The sequence below is a fragment of the Marmota flaviventris genome, chromosome 13, assembly GCF_047511675.1.
Source record: "Marmota flaviventris isolate mMarFla1 chromosome 13, mMarFla1.hap1, whole genome shotgun sequence".
In the NCBI taxonomy this organism is placed as follows: domain Eukaryota; kingdom Metazoa; phylum Chordata; class Mammalia; order Rodentia; family Sciuridae; genus Marmota; species Marmota flaviventris.
Window position 1 is genome coordinate 95,913,772 of NC_092510.1, and position 7,109 is coordinate 95,920,880.

A 7,109-nucleotide genomic window follows, 5' to 3' on the forward strand; every position below is an offset into this window, starting at 1 on the left:
TTAAGTGACAGCCACCATTTTAAGGAAAAGGTTTCGCTCTCCCACCCAAGGGCGCTTCTGAGAAAGGCTCCCCACTGCCCACACCAGCCCCACCCCAACCACCCCCCTAGGACGCGCCCAGCTTGATTCCTGAGCCTGCCCCACCAAGGTCCCTGAACCCAAGCCTTGTTGCCGCTCTGTAGAGCGATGGCCTTCGTCCGTCAGCTCTGACAAATAAACTCTGTGTCTCTGCCTCCTCTCGTCTTTCATTTCTTGCTTTCCCGTCTCGTTCCTCCCTTTCCCTTCTACAGGTCACAGTCACATGAAGAAACTAACACGGGGCTCCTGTGGTGCTGCCAGCCCTAGGGGACAAGGGGGCAGAGAGGGTGGGGGGGCAGGGCAGGGTGAGGCCCCAGGGAGGTGCCTCCGTCCAGCCAGTCTCAAGCCAGGCCTTCCTCCGCAGCCTCCCGTGGCTCTTTGGGGAGCTCAGCAAAGACTAAGGGTGCTTGCTGAATTGCTCAGCTGGGGGTCGGGGGGCAGCCATGGGGGCTGTTTTTCAGGGGGTTAGGGGACAGCTTCCACCCTCGGACAGCATGCTGTGGCTGCTCAGGCCATGTCCTCAAGTGGCGCTTCCTGCCCAGGGCCACTAAGGAGCTAAGCCTGATGATGGGTCTCCTGGGAACAGCAGCTGAGACCCGTGCTTCTGTGGCCGAGGACAGGGCAAGCACTGCCAGCTCATCTGTCCTGGCACAGAGGGAGCCAGTCAGTTCTATCATGCAGGTTATCAGGCTGGGGCTCCTCAGGGGGAGATTCCTTTGCTGGGTTGTATAATATTTTACTTAACAAACACATTTTAAAATCAATACCCATATCAGTGAACACGTAAGTTCACTAATAGGACATGAAGCTCCGGGAAAGAAGGTGCTCTGGGGCCCACGCTGAGATTCAGCCATGCTTCTGGGACTTTTGCATGGAACATTCCAGAACTTCTTCAACCTTAGTTTCTCATGTGTCTGGTGGGATCCTGGATGTCTCCACTTTGTGATTATCACCCCAGGTTAGGGTTCTCCCGGGATGTCTGTGACAGCTTAGCTTCCGGTATCCTGGAAGTGCCCTTGGACCCTCAGTCTCTTCCTCTGTGAAATGGTTTGTGTAATAGTATAAACCTCATAGGGCTGTTGTAAAGATTAGGTGAAACAATGGGCAGAATCTTCCTGGAATACAGTAAGTGCTCAAGAAAGCACAATACAATTTTTTAAATCTTTGAAAGTCTGGAGACCAAAGTTCAGGTCACCCCCACCTGATCCCCATCAAGCATTGACTCTTATAAGGAATCCACAATTCTGGGTACCCTGGGCCACCCAGAATTTTCTGGGATCGGCAAGTAATTAGAACCTTGGTCCCTACTGGCCACTTCTCCAACCCCTGTGTCCTGTTAATACGGTTCCTCAGAATGGGTTAAAAACTGTGGGAATTCCTTCTTCAAATTTACCTGTTAGTGCTAAGGGGTAAGAGAGCAAAAGATCACAGTGATATTTATAGTGTGGGAATTGAAAATAACCTGCGTGTTCATTCATAAGGGTATTGATTGAAAAAAAATGTTTAAGTAAAATGTTATCCAACCCTACAAGGACCGACACACGTTCTAAAAACGAGGATGATGTATGTGTATGAAAATAGAAAGACGTATAACACAGTATTTAGAAAGGACTGTTATTAAAAACTGTAATAGTGGGCCAAGGTGTATGTGTTAGATTCATACAAATATCTTGTGTGCACCTGAAGATACGTATACATACGTGACACATAAAAGCATATATATGTGCGTGTGTGTGTGTGTGTGTGTGTATGCAGAAAATGAAGAGTAGTCTGAAATCAAACAGATCAAACATTTAGTGATTGAAATGGTTATCACTGGTTAGTGGAATTTCAGATACCGTTTGTTTTCTTCTGTATGGATTTATGCATTGCCTCAAATTTTTTTCCATGTTTGCATTCTGGCCTTTTTTGCTTTCTTAAAACAATTTAGACATATGAACAGTATTGACATATAATGACAGAGCATGAAGCCACCCCTTGGCTTAAGGCACATATTACTTTTATTGAGAGAATAAACTACTTTAAATATGTGTTTTCCTTTATTATTCCAATAATACAAAAATGTGTAAGATAAATTCTCTAGTCCCTAATTCAATTTCCACTGAGTTATGATAATATATTGAAATTTTAAAAATGTAACGCAAAGACAGGGAAAACATACACCATATTTTTGGATGGAAAACCTTGACATAAAATGGCTATTCTCACAATTTTGATGTATAAATTTAATGTAATTTCAATTAATAATAATAATATTTCTAACTGGATAAAATGATCATGAAGTTCATGTGAAAGAATCCATGTCTGGGGCTGGGGTTGTGGCTCAGTGGTAGAGCACTTGCCTGGCACATGTGAGGCACTGGGTTCGATCCTCAGCACCACATAAAAATAAACAAAATAAAACCAAGGTATTGTGTCCATCTACAACTAAAAAATTTTTTAAAAAATACATGTCTAATAATTACTATATATGTATGGACATATACACATAGGAATATATTTATTTAAAGCTTTGTCTTACAGATATTAAAATATACTGTAATGCCAATAGAATCCAACAGTATAGCATTAGCATAGGATTAACAGATTTAGAGGAAACTTTAGAGTAAAATAAAGAATCCAGAAATGCATCCTCATATATTGAAAAGTTAATACACAATAAATGTTTCACTGCCATAAGAAAAAAAAAAAGTTTAATTAATAAACAATGCTGGCCAAATGCACCTATCTATTTGCAAGAATGAAACTGAATCCTTACCGCATACCACAAGAAAAAAATAAATAAATTCCAGTAGTAAACAAGTCTTCAATATAAAAATAAAACACAACTCTTTAAAGAAATTTTAGATGATTACATACATAATCCAGTGATTAGGGAATATTTTTACCTATAACAGGAAGCCTAGAATCTATACAGACAGAATCATTCTTGACTACATAAAATTTAACTTCACTCAATTGTTTTTTGCTTCAGACATTACATTTTTGTTTCTAGAATTCTCATAAACTTATTGTTAGGGTCCATTTCTCTGCTGATATTTTCCATTTAATCATTCATTACTATGATGCTTTCCTTCATGTCTTTGAGCATAGTTAAAATAGTAACTTTAAAATATTTGCTTTTTAGGGGTGGGGTTATAGTTCAATGGTAGAGCATTTGCCTCACATGTGCAAGGTCCTGGGTTCCATCCCCAGAATGGTTAAAAGAAAAAAAATTGCTTCTTAATTCTAACATCTTGAGGTTGATCTCCATCAGTTACCTTTTCTATTAAATATGGGTTATATTTTCCCATTTCTTCATGTGTCAGCAGTTTGGGAGTGTATTCTGTGCACTACGAATAATAGCTGTAGACACTCTTGGATTCTGTTACAATCCTCTGAAGGAATACTGTGTTTTTATTTGAATCAGGCTGTTAACTTGGGTGAACTTATACTGTGGTAGGTAAGCCGCTGAACTCTCAGTTCAGTCATTTAGGCTACAATTAGGGTTCTAGGAGTTTCCCAAGTGAATTCAGAGTCCGGAAAGCAACCTGAGATTTGATTGGCATTTATAAGCAGAGTTTAGGACACCCCCTCCATGGATTCTCCTTGCTGGGATACCCCCCTTCTTGGAGTCCCAAACTCTGCTTTCTGATTTCTCAACAGTCACAATGCAGATTTCCAACCAAATCTTAACCAATCCATGGGGCACTTCCCAGGGGCACAAAAAAACGTAAAAAACAGGAAATCATGTTGCCTACTTGGGTCTTTGGTTTCTGCCTGGTTTGTGATGCCTGTGTAAAGAGTTAATTTTCAGCACTTGTGAATTGTTGAGAAAATGATGAAGCATCCAACAGAAAAATGTTCCCAGGATATGAATAGGCTCAGAGAAAAGGGAGCCCCAATGGCCAATAAACATATGGCTGAGGCTCCTAGTACTCAGGGAAATGCAAATTAAAGGAACAATGAGGTATCACTTCTTGCCCATCAGATTGGCAAAAATTCAAAAGGATGTTCGCACCTACCACCTACGGGAGCGAAACCAAAAGTACGCTCTTATACATAGCTGGCAGAAATGAGATTTAGTGCTGCCATTTAGGAAAGCAATATGGAAATATCTGTCTAAAAAACCCAGACATGCATACCTGTCAACCAATAATCCCACATATAAGAATTTGTCTCAGAAATGTTTTTAAAAAGCACTCGGATATAGGAATATAGAAAGGGGTTCAGTGCAGCAATATTTGTAGTGACCAAAGAGCTGGAAAGATCCAGAGTGTTTGAATCACAACATATTCATGTCATAGGAAAAAAAAAGCAGCTTATATTAAGAATAGATTAATTTGGATGGGTCTCCACAATGTATTGCTAATTGATAAAATCAAAAAATACCTGTAACAAGATTCATTTTGCTGAACCGTGATCCATGAGCCCTGTATGTATCTGATGTACAGGCCCGTGGAAGGTTTGGAAAGATGTGCACCAGGTTATTAATGTTGATTTTGAGACTATTAGGGAGAGATCAGAAAGATGAAAAAGAGAGTCAGAAAAAGAAAGCCCATTTTTAAAGTGCACATGGAATGAAACAATAAAAATGTGTAATATGATACATTAATGCATGTGTGAAAGTAGAGAAGCAGGTGTTTGGGGCATGACCATCAAAAGGTACTTGGTGAGTTTTCTGAGATTATCAGTTTGTTTCCTGCCTGTTAGTGCCAAGTGTCCGTCAAGGACTTTCCACAGCCTGGAACAGCACAATGCCTGCAGCAGATGGTGGAGAGCCTGTCCTTCTGGGGGTCTGAAACTCCGCCATACACCATGGATGGGACCCTGGACTGAATTGTGTCCCCCCCCCCCAAATCACCAAAATCATATATTGAATCCCTAACCCCCAATGTGATAGTATTTGGAAATGGGTCTTGGGGAGACAATTATGAGGTCATGAGGGAGGGTGGGGCCCTTCTGATGGCATTAGCGCCCTTATAAGAAGAGGAAGAGACACTAAATTTCACTCTCTGCCAGGAGGGCACCGTGAGAAGGTGGCTACCTACCACAGGCACATTGGTTTTGGACTTCCCAGGAAAGCTGTGAGAAAATTGGTTTCTGTTGTTTAAGGCACTCAGTCTGTGGAAGTCTGTTATGGCGACCCACGCTGACTACTCGTAAACTGGACCTTAGGTGGGCCAAAGCTGCTAGCCTGGATTGTTCTCAGATCTGAAGGCCAAAGCCACATGACCAGAGAGGGAAGGGCTGGCCTGGAGTAGAGGGGACAGCAGCAGCAGACATACCCCTGGAGCTTGCCCACTCTGCTGTGAAGCCCTAGCCTCTGCCTCACCTCAGGTCACTACAGCAGCAACTGGATCCTTGACCTTCCCCCTTGGTCCTCTCTCTTTCCCCAGGTCTAGGCCCTGTAGTTTTCCTCTCACCTCCCTGACCACGTCTCCATCTCCTTTATGGGCTCCTTGGCCCTCTCCCCTCAGCCATGCCCATGACGGTAATTGCCACCTGGACCAGTTATTCTCAGGTGAGCCTCAAGGGCACCTGGAGGGCTCAGGTGAACAGACTGCTGGGCAACCTCTTCCAGGGTTTCCGATGAAGTAAGCTCAAGCAGGAGGCAAGCATCTACCTTTCCAACAAGCCTCCAGCTGCGGTGGTGTTACTACTACGGGTCCCTGGACTGCACCTGGGGAACTGCTGACCTGGCTGAACAGTCCTCAGTCCCCAGCTGAACCTTGAAACATCCAAGACGGAGCTGAGGTTTGGCTGCCACTCTCTCCCCACCTAAATCTGCTCCTCCCCAGCTCGGTGAGAGGCGAGGCCAATAGTTCAGTCCTGTAGCAAGACCCTAGAATATTTTGGCTTCTTCCTAGCCTTACCCGACCACATCTAACGCCCATTCCTAAACGTCTTTCCAGTCCACTCTCTGAAGTTCATCCCACACAAGATCTAACTGAAACACTCTCCCCACGGGCACAACTGCCTGCAAACCTGCCTTCCCGGCCACCGGCCTTCACCTGTCTCCTCGCTGTTCTCCGCTTCCAGTGATCTTTCTATAGTGCTTGTCTCAAAACCCCCCACTGTCTTTGGGAGAGAAGCAATTTAGAAGTTTTAAACTGTATATTGTTCTGATTTGCATGATAACATCTCACGCCATCGATTCCATCCTCCCTGCGTGGACAGCCCCTCTATCTGCTCTGCATTTATTTGTTCCCTTCTGAGCAAAATCCCTCAAACAAAGTGCGTGTGCTTGTTGTCACCTGGCACTCCCCCCCAGCTCCCCCTGTCAGGATTTCATCTTCTCAACCCCTGGATTTGCTCAGCTCAAGGGCTCCAACAGTCTCTCTCCCTAGGAGTCCAGTGGTCCATTCTCATCCTCATCTGATTTGTCCTTTTTACAGCCGGTGACACGGCTGGACCTTGAAAATTTTCTTCATGTGGCTCCAGAACCTTCTCTTGGTGCCTCCAGCCCTTCTCTTGTGGGCTCCTTCTCTTGATAAAGTGCCAGGATCAGCCCAAGCCCTTGGAGCACCGCCATCAGCAATCCCTCCCTGATAGCATCCCATCCCCTGGTTCCCTGGGCCTGGAGGACTCTTGAATTCCCTCCTTTAACCATGCGCTAACCATGACCATGAGCTACAGGGTCATAGAGCAATCTGCCTATTCCACAATTCACCTGCATGTGCATCTCAGACTTGACTGAGGCTCTCACCCCAAACTTTCCATCTCAGAAACGGCACCACCATTTAAACAATTGATCAAGCCCCAAATCCGAAACTTTGTCCTGATTCTTCTTGCTCTCTTCCATGCCGCAGTCAATCCCAGGGCAACCCGTATGGGTCCAGGTTTGAACTATGTTCCGAAGCCCACTGTTGGTGATCTAGATAGTTGGAGCCTTGGTAATGGTGGCACCTGCCAGATTCTGTCTTGGCAAAGAATTCCTACTTGAAAGTGAGAAATAATCTGCTGAATGGTGCTTTGAAATTGTATGGGTATTCATCCAAAATTTCCATCCAAAGATTTTAGCATCTATTAGGGCTACATATTTGAATAAA